At 41.6% G+C, this 15,182-nt stretch overlaps 1 protein-coding gene across 4 annotated transcripts in view; it reads left to right on the top strand.

Annotated features, from left to right (window-relative positions):
• MTFR1 (mitochondrial fission regulator 1) overlaps positions 1-15,182 on the top strand; it is an 80,045-nt gene that overhangs the window by 5,005 nt on the left and 59,858 nt on the right. Inside the window, exon 1 of one of the 4 annotated variants that reach the window (XM_089899075.1) lies at positions 7,497-7,607. The exons of 1 other annotated variant lie outside the window; for it this stretch is intronic. The gene's annotated coding sequence lies outside the window, so the exon portion shown is untranslated. Of the gene's footprint in view, positions 1-7,496; positions 7,608-7,734; positions 8,340-15,182 lie in introns of those variants that run through there. 2 more of the 4 variants (XM_022595285.3, XM_022595287.2) reach the window with 2 other exon arrangements.

Genomic DNA, 15,182 nt, shown 5'->3' with positions numbered 1-15,182 from the left:
TACATTTAGTGCCATGTCTCTCTGTAAAAAATCTGCTATCTAGAAAAGATCTGATAAAAGCTAATTTATAACGATAAAATTCAAGAGTGCTTGAATACTGGGGGGAAAAAAAAGAAATGTCACTGGTTACCTTTAGAGAATTTGAAGGAACCAACTCATTTTTCTGAAAACTGCTAAATAAAGAGAGAATCAAACCAAGCATTAAATTTGCCTTTCTTAAATGTACTACACTTCAGTGTAACAAAATTGTTGACATGAGATTATTCTGAAAACTGGTAGCTATTAAGAAACAAGCATCAACCTGCTTTCCTTTACAAACATGCCTCAAGGTAACCAATTAGCTAACAAATGAAAAGGGATGATAACACATCCCTTTGTGTTACTGTTTTGCAAACCATAATCAGATCACGGATCTAGGCAGTGATCATTGATAGCTGTTAACGTTACAAAAAGAAGCACAGGAACATTATGTAGCTTCTGATGTAAGAATATACCACCACATATGAAGTATTCTTGCCAAAAAATTGAGCCTGAATCAGATCAAGCCTTTATATCTAATCAGCAGTTTACAGAAAATAAAAGGAGACGAAGGAATTGTTAAATGTCGCCATAGGAATGCAATCAGCAGAGTCCTGAATGTGGGAAATTTCTATGGGACAAAATTCTCATTTTCTTCACTAAAACAAAACAAGAAATAGTGGGGTGTGGGGGGGGGCGTGCTATGTAGATTAAAACAGATTTCAGAGACTATCCACAAAATGTAATGCGTGGCTTTGTTTAACATTCCAATTCAAAGAAACCAACAATAAAAAAAATAAAAAATAAATAAGACAACCAGGTAAATGTATACACTGAATTGATGACATTAAGAAATAATTATTAATGTTCCAAGCCTGATAATAGTATAGATATGTTTTTCAAAAGACTGCTTCCTGGCTCTTTCGCTGCCAGGGGCCCAGGTTCAACCCCTGGTCAGGGAATTAAGATTCCGCAAGCCACATGGCATGGCCAAAAAATAAAAAATAAAAAACAAACAAAAATAAAATAAAAAGACTCCTTATCTTTTAGGGATACACACAGAAATATTTATGTTTGAAATGACATGCCTGAGATTAGCTTCAAGAGAATCAAAGAGTTTGCTTGTATGAGGCCTTGTGGTTTATTCCCTGGCATCACCGCTAAACAAGAAACAACAAAAAGAGTCAAAGAGGCCAAGAAAGAGCATAGGTGAAACCAGTAGGGATAGGTGGCTGGTTGTTGAAGCTGTGTGATGGATATATGAGGATTCATTGTACTGTGCTTTTTACTTTTGTGTACGTTTAACATTTTCCAGAATTACAATTTTTTTTAAATAAATTTATTTATTTTTGGCTGCGTTGGGTCTTCGTTTCTGCGCGTGGGCTTTCTCTAGTTGCAGTGGGCAGGGGCTACTCTTTGTTGCGGTGCATGGGCTTCTCATTGCAGTGGCTTCTCTTGTTGTGGAGCACAGGCTCTAGGTGCGGGCTTCAGTAGTCGTGGCATACGGGCTTCAGTAGTTGTGGCTTGTGGGCTCTAGAGCGCAGGCTCTGTAGTTGTGGCACACGGGCTTAGTTGCTCTGCAGCATGTGGGATCTTCCCGGACCAGGGCTCGAACCCGTGTCCCCTGCATTGGTAGGTGGATTCTTAACCACTAGCCCCACCAGGGAAGTCCTTGCAGGCGGATTCTTAACCACTGCACCACCAGGGAAGCCCCAGAATTACAGTTTTAAAAACAAAACCATTTAAAAACATAAATAAGAGGTCTGTGGATCAGCGTCTATCCCAAAATCTGGTTTACAGAAGGAAATATCACAGTCTCTGGAACGCAGTGACCTTTTGACCTATTTGGATATACATCTTTAAGGATTTACTGTACATCAGATCGCTTTGTACACTGATCTGAGAAAAATAGTTTCGAGGCTTAGAACTACCAAATTTATCCAATAGTACATGATTAAATCACAATAGCTTAACAAATTCTTCATTGGACACTGTGGTAAAACACATTCGTTTATACTGAGATTTACATGACTGAAGCAGATTTAAACATTATTCTCTCTTAACAATACCTGCCTTGAAGCCAATAGCCCTGAACTATTAGGCATTAACTGGCATCTTCTGACTGTCCCCTAATGTGAGATCATGTTGGCCCACCAGTTAGCTCTGACCAGTAGTCCTGCAGCTTCATCTCTCCTAGACACATCCAGCCTCCCTTTGTCTTAAAGTGTCCCTCACATGGGTACTTCACTGTCCTACCCAGTGGTCTTTTACCAGCTAGGTTTTCCTAGATTCTAACTCAGGACCTCTTGAGGCCCATTTCAGTGTGATATATTTTTTATAGACAGGCAATCAGAGCTGTCAAAAATCAGAACTAGAGAAAGGGTCTCGATTTCCAAATAGGGCTGTCCTTAAACCTAATATGAGAAACAGACTGATGGACATATTTGGACATTTGTCTGTCCCTTACTTTACTAATATCAGGGTCACAATCATATGAACTGTTTGTCCTTCATGGTTATTATTAATTGGGCCCTTGTGATAAGGCATGCATTGCCCTTAGTATTTTATAAATGTTACACAATCAGTCTTCAGGGCTACCCTTTGAGGGTGACTATTTTCCCCACTGTCAGGAGATTGAGGTCAGGAAATTGAGACCTGCGGAGACTTACAGTTGGTAAGTGCAGAGGCGTATTTGAATATAGGTCTGTCGGCCTTAGAAGCCCACAGTCTTTCTACAATAGAATTCTGCCTCACTATCAACCAAAATGAACAAGTGGGAATCTAACCTCTTGTTAAATCTCTGCGAGGAAACTGGCCCACAACTGGCCTTGGTCACCTTTCTATTGCCTAATATACACTTAATAATGATAAATCTCTTTGCCTAAATAACAGCATTATAATCATTTAATTTCCTGTTAGGAATCTGGAGGCATATAAAGGTCAAGGGACTTTTTCAAGCCTGTATGTTGAGTAAGAGAGAACTCTGCTGTTTTTTTCTCCCCTATATAATAAATACTTCAACTAGCAGATGAAATTTCAGTTATTCTGGATTCTGCCAAGAAAGCTAAGCCATTAATTTGGGTAAAGAATTCCAGGATCAGATACACTAAAAAGAAAAGTCTATTGTCTTCTAAAATCCCCAAATGGATTGCCCTGTAACCTTCTACATTTTAAGAATTAGCTATACAGAACAACCACCTAAGTTTCTGGGAAGGAGCCTGGGTATATGTATTTATTTTTTATTTTGTAATTTATTTAATTTTATTATACAAGTTAACACATATTAAATATGCAAAAGTTATTGAAATACAGAAAAGAATACAGAAAAGTAAAACCATAATTCTACCACCCAGAGAGGAACACTATTGACATTTTGTTATATATATCCTTCCAAAGAGTTTTCTATGCATATTACAATATATTCATATTTGCTTTTTAAATCAATATGGAATCATATTTTATACATTTTTAATTAATCATGGCTCTCTATGGGTATAGGTATTTTTAAACAAATTCCAAAGTGAAATTTAAGAACCACTGATCTTATGGAGTCAGAAATTGTATTAGTTATCTATTGCTTCCTAACAAATTACTCCAAAACATAGCAACTTAACACAATAATCATTTATTATCTCATAGTTTCTGTGCATGAAGAATCCATGTGTGGCTTAGCTGGATGTTTCTGGCTCAGGATCTCTCTCAAAGCTGCAATTAAGGTGTCAGTGGGGCTGCAATCATTTCCAGGCTCAAGTGGGAGAGAATCTTTTTCCAAGTTCACTCATACGGCTGTTAGCAGGATTCAGTTTCTTATAGGCTGATGTACAGATAGTCAGAGGCCTCCCTCAATTTTTTGCCATGTGGACCTCTCCATAGGACAGTTCACATCATGGTGGATGGCTTCTCAGAGTGAATGAAGGAGAGACCGGGAGAGAGCAAGCAAGATGGAAGCTACAATCTTTTTGTAACCTAATCTTGGAAGTGACGTCCCATCTTTCGTGCTGTAGTCTATTCATTAGAAGGGAGTCACTAGGTCCAATCCACCCTAGAGGAGAGGAAATTACACAAGAGCATGAATACCAGGCAGAGATCTTTGGGGGCCATATTAGAGGCTGCCTATCACAGGGATATAAACAAAGAATTAAAAAACAAGGCAGCAATATATGTGCACCAGGAGAGGTTAGATTCAATGATATCCCAGGAGCAACTAGTACACCCAATATCTAGATTTTGATTTCTAAATACCATTTCAGGACTCCTTGAAGAAATGGAGAAATGGCTGACTCTAATGCTGGGGCAAGAAAAGTACAAGATCAGCCTGGAGACTCTTGTAGTTCAAGAAAAAAGATGATGATCAAAAAGCAAAAAAGGGGCTTCCCTGGTGGCGTGGTTGGGAGTCTGCCTGCCAAGGCAGGGGGATGCGGGTTCATGCCCCGGTCCGGGAGAATCCCACATGCCGCGGAGCGGCTGGGCCCGTGAGCCGTGGCCGCTGGGCCTGCGAGTCCGGAGCCTGTGCTCCGCGACGGGGGAGGCCACGGCAGTGGGAGGCCCGCGTACCGCAAAAAAAAAAAAAAAAAAAAAAAAAGCAAAAAAGGAGGGACTTCCCTGGCGGTCCAGTGGTTAAGACTCCGTGCTCCCAATGCAGGAGAAGTTCGATTCCTGGTTGGGGAACTAAGATCCCACATGACGCACAGCACAGGAATAAATAAATAAAAATAAATAAAATTTAAAAAAGCAAAAACGGCACATGAGCCAACCTAAGAGAGCTTCCAATGGTCAAGCTAGAACAATTTGAGCAACAAAATAAAAATCATATATAGAATATAAAATGAAGTATAAAATAAATATACATGCATATTTATAAACAAATTATTGAATACAAATAAATAAATGGGGGATGGGGAGAGAGATGAATCTTCTTTACAGAAGAATTCCAAATAATTTGTATAGATATTCTACTCCAGGGGGTGAAGCTTAATCTCTTACTGTCCTTCAGTGTGGGCTGGATTTAGTGACTTGCTTCCAGAGAATAGGGAAAGAGGGGGAAAATGCCACTCTACAGTGGAGAAGCTAGCAAACACTACCATGGTCCAGGTGATTGGGGTTAACATCAGCAGTAATTAAGTCATCATGTACCCCTGATATGATGTGCTGAGAAGGGCATTCCACCCATATGGTATTTTTCCCAAAATTTATAATCCCAGTCTAATCATGAGAAAAAACACCTGACAAATTCAAATTGAGGAACACTATACAAAATACCTGACCAGACTCCTCAAGACTGTCGTGGTCACATCAAGGTTATGAAAAACAAGGAAAGACTGAGAAACTCTGACAGACCAGAGCAGTCTAAAAAGACATGATGACTAAATGCAGTGTGGCACCTCGGATTGAATTCTGGAACAGAAAAAGGATTAGTAAAAACTGAGTTAAGTCTGGAATTTGTGCCGGTGTTGGCTCCTTAGTTTTATAAATGTTTTATGATAATGTAGACGTTAGCATTAGGGGACACTGGGTGAGGAGTACACAGGAACTTTTTGTACTCTTTGCAAACTTTTCTGTAAATCTAAAGTTATTCCAAAGTAAAGTTTATTAAAAACAAAAAGTAAAGCATCCTACTTATATATATATATTTTTTTTGCGGTACGCGGGCCTCTCACTGTTGTGGCCTCTCGCGTTGCGGAACACAGGCTCCGGACGCGCAGGCTCCAGACGCGCAGGCTCAGCGGCCATGGCTCACGGGCCCAGCCGCTCCGCGGCATGTGGGATCTTCCCGGACCGGGGCACGAACCCGTGTCCCCTGCATCGGCAGATGGACTCTCAACCAATGCGCCACCAGGGAAGCCCCCTACTTATAATTTTAAAAGTGTGATGACTGGAAGATTTCCCCCTAGGTTAGCTTCTGGCTGAGCACATTTCAAACTCTCTTTCTCTTCCACCAGCTAAATACTTCTAGTGCTAGGTGCCACGGGACACATCCATTTGTGAGATGGAATAAAGCACGGCTAGGAGTATTCCTGGAAGCCATTCCAACACCGGGGGAGTCAGCAATAACTTAGGGAAGTGGCTCAAATTCATCTCAACTCTTTTTCCCTCACCCAGATTCCCCAAATGCCCACGGCCACTCCAGGGTACCTAGGATGAAGGGAAATGTGAAGGAAAGGAAATTGGAACGGAAAAAAGCCTTAACCAATCCCTGTTGAGGAGAGCTTTAAGACATCTTCCTTTTAAAAAGAGTCGAAAGCTACATGTGATAAGGTGAACTCGGTGCTAGGGGCCCACCTTGGGTCTTGGAAAGACCTGTTGCAAGTCCTGGGGCCCGGGCAGAAGCTTCATTAGCTTAGCAGAGCTCCACCCTGGGAAGATCTCAGGAGAAACAGGTGAACTTTGTCAGAAATGCCGCCATGCTTTGCCCCGCCCCTTTAGCTCAGGAGATGCTGCTCTTTCATCCCAGCCCAAGCATTAACTCCTTCCGGATGTGCTGAGAACCCGGGGCAGGCGTAGGCAGGTCTCCCAGGCCCCTCCATGTCTCCATTATAACATTTGGTTATATAAATTAAGTTTGTTGTTATCCTGTAGGCTCACTGAGGGCGTGGTTCAAAGCTTTTAAAAATCTTTGTACTGTCATAGTGGGCCCCAACAAGCCCTTGTTGAGTAAATGAATTAATGCTCTTGCTGAAGGAGGGAAGCCCTCGCCAGGGAGAGACTGGGGGTCCCAGGATAAGAACATCGGCGCTCCGCTGTCTGCAGACTGACCTCTGGGATCAATTACAATGGGAGGGTAAGAGATGCAGCTAATCAAGCCAATCAGCAACAGCCTCTTGAAAGGCCATACAGAAATAGGTTTCTCATTCTACCTGTGAATCTTTTATCAGTACTACACACGTTACCATGCTTAATATATTGTTAGCTATAAATGTAATAATCATATTTTCATGACAGAATGATTTGCAATACAGAGTGACCTAGGATATTCAGCTCTTAAAAACCATGTGTCCCAGCTATTAAACAGATGCTGGAACTGAAGACTCAGTAAAGTAAAATCGTCATCCATCAGGCACTTTGTACAACCCCACACCCTCACTCTCTCTAAAGACAAGCACACCGGGGATACAAAGTCTGTAAAAGGCAGCAGAAGATAAGCCGGGTGAGCACAAGTCCCTACAGCGCGGGATGAAAAAGCTCCACACTGGTTAGCTTAACAAGGGCTTAAGATTCACAGCTTCTTTCAAGGTAATGCACACTTGCGGCTACATTCATCATGTGATTCTCCCTGCACGCCTAGATCTTCAGGTTTACAAGGCACTTCCCAGGGCAGGGAAGTGAAAACGAAAAGCAAAGTGCACGAGCAAGCGCACGCCCCAGCCGAGCCCAGCGCGTGCGCACACTGCGAAGGGCCTCTCCAGGCGCTTCCGGCGGTCGTCCAGCTTTCCGCTCCAGCTCTCAGTGCCCGCCTCAGGGCCGGAGGAAACCGCTGATTGGTCAGCCTGGTCCGGGCTCGGGGCGGAGATCGGGTGATTGGCAGCAACGCCCCAGGTCAGCCAAGCTGGAAGCCGGAGTTGTAAGGGGTGCGTGGCTGCCGCGCGGCTGAGGTAAAGTGGGGCTAGCGACTCTGGAAAGCGGTCGGCGTGGGGTCGAGGAGGGGCCCCCGGGCCAGACGGCGGTGGGAAACCCTGGTGACAGGGTAGGCGCTGAAGGAGCCGGGCTCGGGCTTGCGGGGAGGCCGGCGGGCTCCGCGGACCGGTTGGGTGTCTGCGCCGCTGCTGGAGGGAGGCGGAGAGGATCTGGGGCAGCCAGGGTGGCTGAGGACCCGGGTGGGGCTGGAGCTTAGGCGGAGCAGAGGGAATTTGGCCGACTTGCCCCGAAGGCTGGCGCTCACCCACCCCGCAGCTGCGCCCCCCCGTCCCCGGGCTTCGGTCGGTCGTCCGGAGCCCGCAGTTGGCCCGCCGGCCGTCTGGAAGGCCCTTGGCTGCGGTTCCCGTGGGTGTTGCTCTTTCCCGGGACCGGCGGCCGGACTTGGCGGGCGCACCTCCCGGCCAGGCCTCGGGGATTCGGAGGGAGGAGCACGCCTACCGGGCGGCCGGGGAGATTCAACCAGCTTTCGCTGACCGGCGTTACCGTTGACTTTCGGCCGCTCAGGACTTTCCCAATGTCTTCCTGACCAGGACCAGGATTTGCATTAAGCCCCAAGGGGAAAAAACAAAAATCGACCTTTGGACATTTAAAAACACATTTTTTAATGGAAATCTGCAAACTCTACAGAGGTCGAGAGAATAGTGTGAAGAACTCGGTGTACCCATCACTCAATTTAACCAATTCAACAGGTATCATTAAACGGCCAGGCTTGCTCCCTCCCCGCGGGTTATTTTGAAGTGCATCCCAGACATATCTTTTCATCTCTTTTACATATTTCTCATGATCAGTAATCATACTTTTCCAGTCATTTGCTTTCTAGAGAGGTTGAGTAAAGTGAGGCACACTTGAAGGCGTAGACAGCCTTAATTTAGTTTGCGCTGCAAGAATGTGGGCAGTTCTCTGACGGTGCAGTTTCAATACCTGGTGCTCAGCTTTTCAGAATCACTGAAAACAAAGGTTTTCAAATAATCTAGTTTTGTCTGTAGCTTTACTGCTTTTGAGTAGCATTATGTATTGATTATTAAAATCTTTTTTGTATTGATAATTTATATTTACCGAGGTTTTGATACGTATGAAGCACTGTGAAATTGTTTCCACCTATCATTTAACTTTTACAACAGCTGTGTGAAGTAGGTATTATCCCATTTTACAGGTGAGGGGAAAAGAGGCTTAGAGAGGTTAAGCAATTTGCCTGTGATCACACTGATGTAAGGGGCAGGGGGCTGAAATTTAGGATGCTGACCCTGGTCACTGCAAAGTTCTTGCTCTTTTAACCATAATTGACTGTCCTAAGAATTGTGGAGTAAATTAACTGCTGTGGGAAATTCTGTTGAGCTACAAATCCATAATGGGGGGAGAAAAAAAAAACCCTGGGTATTTATGCGTACAGTAGTAAGCTAGGTACTTTTGTTTCTTTGAAACAATAAAAGGTTAATACAATTGAATTTAAAGTTATGAGCAAAGTATATAAGTGTAGTTCAGTAAATAGAATTTAAAACATTTATTTTATAGAATATGTCCAGTTAAAGAGGAAGGGAAAAGGGAAAAAAAATATGTATCAATGAATAATCGCTACCTCTTTCGGCACTTAGCATATACTGGCAATGTATACTGGATACTTTAATCTGTATCCCTCATCTTTTCTATCTTATATTACTTCTTAGAGAGCATCTTCATCCAAGTAGTTTTAGAGGAGTAAGGTCTAGAAAGAGACAGCTGGGCTTGTTTGGAGGACAGCAGAGAAGACCTGTTAAACTGGAGTTTAGGATTCCTACTGTAGGGGACTAGTTCAAAAGTCTAGAAGTAAGGTTAGACTCACACATGAGGAACTTGAGTGCCAAGTTGAAGGAGTTTGAATTTGAGCGAAGAAGTGACATGATCACAGTCTCATAAGATAGTGAGCTGGCCCTGTCAAAAATGGCTTCACCTGAGATGTGAAGCAATTAGTGAATTAACCTGGTGGAAATAGAAGTTGGTAACTGGTGAATGTATGGATATAAGGAAAGGAGTGGGGGAAAAAAAAATACTCTGAAGGAGAGGAAGAGGGACTTCGCTGGCAGTCCAGTGGTTTAGACTCCGCACTCCCAGTGCAGGGTACAGGGGTTCCATCCCTGGTCGGGAACTAAGTTCGTACATGCCCAGTGGTGCAGACAAATTTAAAAAAAAGAGAGGGGAAGAGACAGCATGGCACAGTGGTGCAGCAGGTTCTGAAGTGCTGATAAACTTCAGTTTCTACCCCTTTGTTTTCTTGGGCAGTCTTGGTGATGAGTGTTATTACTATATAGCTGCTTTTTGAAACGTTAACTACTCAGCTGTTCATCTGTTCTTTTATGTTTATTTACTGTTGATACAACTTACACAGTTTAGATAAGCAACAAAAAGTGATACTGTAATCTCACCATGTAATGATACAGAAGTGCATAAATATAAAGAAGAAAAGGTAGAGAATTCCCTCACCAGGCCTCAGACACAAGCAGTGTTAAGCTTTGGTATCTTCAGATCTTTTCTTTCGTGTACATGTGTACATAAAATACCTATTTCACCACTATTTCTATGCTTTGTTTTATATTTTAAAAACAGAATCACATATGTGTTAGTCATTTAGATTTTTATCATGAAATCCTTTCATGTATAGCTTTTTGTTTTAATGGCCATAAACTTAGAATAAGTATGTTGAATATAACTATTTCCTTATTGATGGACATTTAGTTTGCCTCTAGAGTGTCTCTTTTACAACTGATACTTCAGTAACTACCCTTACTAGCTTTTAAAAACTAAACATCTTTCTTGAAACTAACACAACATTGTAAATTAACTATACTTCAATTAAAAAAAATAAAAAGTATTGTTAAAATTTGAAAAAAAGTGAACACCTTTACTTATGAAGGTATAATTTACTGAATTTTTCCATAAGGGAATTTTTTAATACACATAATATGTAGGGGACAGTAATTATTACACAACTTATCAAAATCACGTTTATAGTGAATTTTCATCAATTTGCTTGGCCCAAGGAAGCACTTTTAGTTAGTGAAAAATATTATTGACTTCCAAGTAGTGTGAGTATTTTTTTCTACTGATGTCCAGGACCACTTAAGATATTTGAGCAGTCTTTTTGAAAGATTGTTTTAAAATTGATGCCAGGATACTTAATTCATTTGCATGGGAATACTTAAAATAATACTTAAAGGAAATTCCTATCTCATTCACAGGAGGGTTATATGTCAGAGATCCTCACATGAAAATGGCACATCTTTAGTTCAAATGGAAATATAAAGCTACCTCTAACTTCTTTTATAGTATACGGAGAGAAAGTTAACTTCTAAAAATGTTACAGAAAATGTCCTTTAGAAGTTTAGTTTCATATCTATAGCCCATTAACTTGAAAGAATTTTCATCAAGTTTTAATTAGGTTATGTTCTTAGGTTTCTTATCTAAACAGCTTTTTCTTTTGTTTTTGAGAGATGTAGTACAGGTCATGAGATTTATTAATTTGTGGACTGAAAAAAGTTAAACTTATTATATGTCAGACTCTGTGCTAGGTACTGGGAATGTAGCAGTGTACTTAATTTGTATGAATAGTATAGAATATTAATTCAGAATATTGCCAGTAAATTGTACCCATAGGTTGAGTACTATGTCATTGTTTTATAGTGTGGTAAGTGTTCTGACTTAAAGTCTCAGCCCAGACTGACTTGAAGTATAGCAGTGGTCACTAGACTTGCATTTCAAGTTTAATTTCCAGAAAGGGTAGGGCTTTGACAACTTTTTTTTTTTTTTTTGCGGTTCGCGAGCCTCTCACCGTTGTGGCCTCTCCCGCTGTGGAGCAGAGGCTCCGGACGCGCAGGCTCAGCGGCCATGGCTCACGGGCCCAGCCGCTCCGCGGCATGTGGGATCTTCCCGGACCGGGGCACGAACCGTGTTCCCTGCATCGGCAGGCGGACTCTCAACCACTGCGCCGCCAGGGAAGCCCTGACAACTTTTTATTATAAGTAAGCATTAAAAAAAAAAAAATCAAAAGTAACATTCATCTACTGTCCCCACATCCTAAAAGAAATAGCATTTTAATACTAAAAACATAAGAAGGACATATTCTCAAAATAAAGGACAGTAACTTTTTTTTTTTTAACATCTTTATTGGGGTATAATTGCTTTACAATAGTGTGTTAGTTTCTGCTTTATAACAAAGTGAATCAGTTATACATATACATATGTTTCCATATCTCTTCCCTCTTGCGTCTCCCTCCTTCCCACCCTCCCTATCCCACCCCTCCAGGCGGTCACAAAGCACCGAGCTGATCTCCCTGTGCTATGTGGCTGCTTCCCACTAGCTATCTACCTTATGTTTGGTAGTGTATATAAGTCCATGCCTCTCTCTCGCTTTGTCACAGCTCACCCTTCCCCCTCCTCATGTCCTCAAGTCCGTTCTCTAGTAGGTCTGTGTCTTCATTCCTGTCTTACCCCTAGGTTCTTCATGACATTTTTTTTCTTAAATTCCATAATATGTGTTAGCATACGGTATTTGTCTTTCTCTTTCTGACTTACTTCACTCTGTATGACAGACTCTAGGTCTATCCACCTCATTACAAATAGCTCAATTTCGTTTCTTTTTATGGCTGAGTAATATTCCATTGTATATATGTGCCACATCTTCTTTATCCATTCATCCGATGATGGGCACTTAGGTTGTTTCCATCTCTGGGCTATCGTAAATAGAGCTGCAATGAACATTTTGGTACATGGCTCTTTTTGAATTATGGTTTTCTCAGGGTATATGCCCAGTAGTGGGATTGCTGGGTCAAGGACAGTAACTTTAAATTGAATAAGTTTTTATTTTTTACTTCATGGTCCTTATTTTTCTTTTGCATCATTGTTTGCAGCCAGAATGTAGACTGTTGTTTGGGATGCACTAATAGGGTTTACCTGATCTCTTAGTTTTCTGAGAACAGGAAACCTTATTCCAGTAATTTAGCCAACCAAATAACTAAGAATGTTCTATTAATCTTTTTAGACTCCTCGGACCCCAGAATGAAATGGTCACACTCTTCTGTTACATTGTAAAGATAATTAAATGGCCATTTCCTTGAATAGTTCCAAAAGACCTTATAAAAATAAGCCCCATGTACTGTTGTAGCTTACAAAGTTTTTGGAATTTTAAGTTTAATGACAACTTTGGTATCACTGCTAACAGGTTTATTGTGAAACTATTGCTAATAACTTTTTTTATTATAAGTATCTCAAAAACATACACTGCGTTAGTTGAAACAATATTATGTTGTTTTATCTTTGATTTTATTGCTCTATACTTTAATTGGTCTACCTGCACACACATAGTTTCATAGTATTTGTGGCGGGAAAAGAAAGTCTGTTTTCACAGTTTATCTGTTTCTCCTTTACTCTTGGTTTTCTCTTCTACTGCCTTGCCAGCTACCCCACGACGCTACTTCTGCACGATATTTCTGTATGTCTGGTCTACGCTAGAGTAGGCTCGACTATAAGCCTATACCGTCATCATATAATCCTAGAAGTTAAATTTTACAAACACACACACATATACATACATAAAGAACCTAGAAAACAAAGTGCAGCCTGATTCTTAGCTATCTTTTTTTTTTTTGCGGTACGTGGGCCTCTCACTGTTGTGGCCTCTCCCATTGCGGAGCACAGGCTCCAGACGCGTAGGCTCAGAGGCCATGGCTCACGGGCCCAGCCGCTCTGTGGCATGTGGGATCCTCCCGGACAGGGGCACGAACCCGTGTCCCCTGCATCGGCAGGCGGACTCTCAACCACTGCGCCACCAGGGATAGCTATCTTTTTTTTAAACCTGTTTTCTTGTGAAGTATAACACACACAAAGTGTAACACAGAAGGATGCACAGACATAAATATACAGCTCAATAAATGATCACAAAGCAAATATCCATGCAGAGACCACCCAGTTTAAGAAATAGAAAGTTGTCTGCCCTCCAGAGAGCCCCTTTATACTCCCTTCCAACTCTTAGCCACCCCATCCAAAGGTAACCACCATTGTAACTTCTTACACTATAGGTTTGTTTTGCCTTTTATGATTTTCTTCATGCCTTTAAGATCTATAGTGATGTCCCTTTTTTCATTCCTGATACTGGCAAAGTGCCTTTTCTCTCCTCAGTAAATCTCATTAGAGGTCAATTCTTTTTATTAGTCTTTTCAAAGAACCAACTCTTGGCCTGGTTATACTTCTCTGCCTTAATAGTTCTCTGATGCTTTCAAATAGATGCTTTTAAAAATATTGTCCCCTAGTTTACTTGTCCTCAGTGGGAGGAGGGTTTGTCTGAAATTACCTAGTTCACCTATAAATAGAAGTAAAATTCCTCTTAAGATATCTGTTTGAAATTGAGACAGTATAGAAAAGGCACTGGCTTGGGGCTTAGATGCCTTTCATTTAATATTCACATATTAACTGAGCAACTGTTATATCCTATATGTTGTGCTACATGCTGGGGTCACTGTGATGAATAAGATAGAGTCTTTGCACTTACGGTGATTGAAGTGCCGTGGAGGAGGTAAGCAGTTTAGGTACATTGTTTTAATACACTATGTAAGAGAATACATACAGGAGGGCCCTAATCCTGGTTGGTCAGGAAAACCCTCTTTATGACCAAATCATAAAAGACCTACTTTGGTAGTGAGAATGGATAGAAAGGGATAGCAAAATCAGGGGAGGGGGTGGTGCAAATAGTGTAGTTAATAGATTTTTACAATACTGTAGACTTAGAAGAGCAGTAAGGGCAATGGAAATGGAATCTGATATATTTAGGAGGCAAAATAGAACTTGATTGTAGAAAATGAAAGAGAAAGAAGGAATAACTGACTAGGTGTGCCATTTTCTGAGGTAGGGAACATATAAGCAACAGATTTAGGAGGAAAGTTGAGGAGTTCAGTTTCAGATTTCTTTGGTTTAAAAGAAGATGGGAGAAACCAGAAGGCAGCATGTGATTGAATTTAACAGGGCAGAGGAAAGCATGTGATTGAATTTAACAGGGCAGAGGAAAGAGAATCCATGTAATACAGGATGGAGCTGATGTAATGAGACCTGTGGGTTGGGGGTGGGGGTGGGGTATAATCCTGAGCACTTAGTTGGAAGGAGGGACAAGAGAGAATGGGGGACGGACTTAGAGGGACAGAATAGGTGTGGATGCAGAGATGCTGCTGTATGGCATGTGGCGTGGCAGGATGTTGAGGGATTTTCTGTCAGAAGACTTCTCTATTATTTAAAGTAGTAAGCTTGGTCATCTGCTGAGAAATGATGGAGCAAGGGTTAGAGAGATTTGGGTAGCATGAAGAATGCTTGAAATAGCTGCTCTGGAGAATGGAAGAGTGGGAAGAGCAGAAAATAAGATTTTCCTGAACGCTAGGCAGCAGTGAAGGCCCAGTTGAGACCAGAGGTCGTACATTTATAGCAACATCAAAATGTGAGATACAGTCTTTTTTCTACAGCCCAGTTGTAGGAAGTGTAGGCTTGTGGACTCATCAGGTTCTGGCTTGTAGAATAAA

Source organism: Delphinapterus leucas, chromosome 17, assembly GCF_059928025.1.
Source record: "Delphinapterus leucas isolate spDelLeu-1000000601 "Yukka" chromosome 17, BTC_Dleu_Yukka2, whole genome shotgun sequence".
In the NCBI taxonomy this organism is placed as follows: domain Eukaryota; kingdom Metazoa; phylum Chordata; class Mammalia; order Artiodactyla; family Monodontidae; genus Delphinapterus; species Delphinapterus leucas.
This window is presented reverse-complemented; position numbering and strand designations above follow the sequence as displayed.